Source organism: Cyprinodon variegatus, unplaced genomic scaffold, assembly GCF_000732505.1.
Source record: "Cyprinodon variegatus isolate N-32 unplaced genomic scaffold, C_variegatus-1.0 Scaffold670, whole genome shotgun sequence".
NCBI classification, from domain to species: domain Eukaryota; kingdom Metazoa; phylum Chordata; class Actinopteri; order Cyprinodontiformes; family Cyprinodontidae; genus Cyprinodon; species Cyprinodon variegatus.
The window spans coordinates 418,461-420,877 of record NW_015151123.1 but is presented as its reverse complement, the minus strand read 5'-3'; the positions used below and the strand labels follow the sequence as shown (position 1 = coordinate 420,877).

The 2,417-nt window shown below is 39.3% G+C and overlaps 1 protein-coding gene across 1 annotated transcript in view; it reads left to right on the top strand.

The window, feature by feature from the left end:
* The first annotated feature begins 1,531 nt into the window (after positions 1 to 1,531).
* The window catches only part of lmbrd2 (LMBR1 domain containing 2), a 28,967-nt gene continuing 28,081 nt past the window's right edge, over positions 1,532 to 2,417 (top strand). The window contains exon 1 of the mRNA XM_015394060.1: positions 1,532 to 1,724. The gene's annotated coding sequence lies outside the window, so the exon portion shown is untranslated. The remainder of the gene's footprint in view (positions 1,725 to 2,417) is intronic.

Sequence of the window (2,417 nt, the reverse complement as noted above, 5' to 3'; positions counted from 1 at the left end):
TTCTGGGAACTTTGAAATCGTTCGTTCTGACTGTTGAATTATCACATCAGACAAAATACATTTAAATTTTCTATTGAGGTCACTTGATCGCAGTTTTAACCAATTAAATAACTGTTGACATATGTGCAATCAGTGAGACTGGATTTATTGGAATTAAATGAAAACAGAATGACTGAGAATGTATTATTGTAACTTATTTCAGAAACTGATTTTCTTTTAAAAATCCATTTTAACAAATTATTCTGATCCTGAACTGGTCTTGTCAGTATTAAACCACCAACCATGTGTGAGTGACTTACTAAAAATGAGTAAATGTTATTAATATCAGCAGTTTTTCAGAGGTAAAACATCACAGCAGCATTGCTAAAAAATTTGGCACTAAATTCTCCCGGTTCAAATTTTCTGGAGCTTTAAAAGCTTAAATGGTGTCACTCTTCAAGCCATCGGCTTCAAGCCATTAGATCCAATCCTGGAAGATGCAACGAGGATTATTGCATCCAGATGATCCCACAGATGAACATCAGTATCTGGTCTCACTGGGATTGAAGCTCCTGATAATCCAGCTAATCTTAACAAAACTCTGCCTGAATGTAACTTACGTGAGACTGCACAGCATCTTGTGACCAAATCCAGGAGGAAAAGTTTGACCCACTGGTCTTTCATGACATTTTTATTACAGATAACTTAATCAGTCTCAATGGAAATAATAATTTTCTGTTCGTCATTATGCCAATCCGAAAGGACAGAACATTTAGACAGAACTAGGGTTTGAGTGCATGTTCCTATTGAGACTGTTTGGGATTTACTTGGTGCATTTTAGGGAGTCATATTTGCAGGCGGCAGATCCTTAAAATAAAAAAAAAATCATAGTCGTATATATCTGTAGGGAGCCATGATGCGTCTCATATTTTCTCAATGATCAAAAGACAAAACCCTCCAGCCCCTAAATGGAAAAAACAATAAGGACACAACTAACAGTTGTTAACTAAGCAAAACACTTTGCTTGATGGATAAAAAAAAAAGCTTTATTACTTTCCATAAGTTTCAATTCAACATTAAAGACTATCCTCTTGTCTAAACCTTGAAATATTTAACTGCATCCATCTTCTCAATAAGTTGAATTATCTTATAACAAGTTTTATTTAATTATTGAAACAATTTCAGGTTATTGTTTAAGATTTTTGAATGAAGTTTGTTTATTGAGAACAAAGAGTGTGAGATTCTGATGGCCACAAAATACAGAAAACAAAGGTTACTATAAATAGGACTAGGATGGGTAGAATGGAAGTTCATTTATTTTTTATTATTTAATGTACAATAATCATTTTATTTTGTATTATGATTATTATTATTACTCTTATTCATAATAATAATAACCGTGTTCTAGTATTATTATTATTGTTACATTATTATTATTGTTACAGGTATATAGGGCCTAACGTTTCTATGTTGCTGTAAACTCTCTTTACCACCAGATGGCAGCAATGAGCCCAGACGAGCCTCCGCGGCCGAATACCAAAGAAGAAGAAGCTGTTTTTTCTGCGCTTCAGACGTCATCGCCCTGTCCTGGCCAGGGCAACCGGGATGCTGCTCCGCTGATGTCCTCCGGGAGATAGGAAGCTTGTCTCGGTAAACACGGTGGAACATCCGCACAGCGCGGCGCTGGGAGCTCGGTGACCGGCCGAGGAGCATCTGAAGGCGGACAGAGCGCCACACAGACCGCGGTAAGAGAGGACACGTCAGCTGAGGTTGTGGTGCTATGTGACCATCACCTGAGTGAGGCCGAGGGGGGGCAGCTGGTCCAGGTGGGGGGCCGCTGGTTCTGCTCTGACCCGTTTAACCAACGGAGCCGCAGTAAACTGAGCCCAGGTGGATGAGTCCAAACCACTAAGGTTCTGTGAAATGTTCTATTGATTTATTGTGGTTTTATAGAGCGAATACTCACCCGGAAGTGGACTTCCCCATTCTGAGAGTAAACATGCGCAGTGAGTCCCTCTGACAGCTGGAGGTTCCTCTGGGCTCACAGTCTGATGATCTGATCAGAACCAGAAACAGTTCAGTCAACCAGCTGCTGACATCATTAATGTTATTTAAATGTCAGACAGTATAAGCAGCTGTTCTTACTGGTTTACTACCAGTGATTGGGTCATAATTGGATAAAATTAGACGACAATTCAATTCAGTTTATTTCTATAGCACCAATTCACAACACACGTCATCTTAAGGCACTTCACAATTCAACCAAATCATCCAGTCAGATTGATTCAAAGTTTCTATCTAAGGAAAACCAGTTGAGTGCATCTACTCATCAACTCAAATGCAATCCCTCACACTAAGCACGCATGTAGCGACAGTGGAGAGGAAAAACTCCCTTTTAACAGGAAGAAACCTCCAGCAGAACCAGGCTCAGTGTGAGC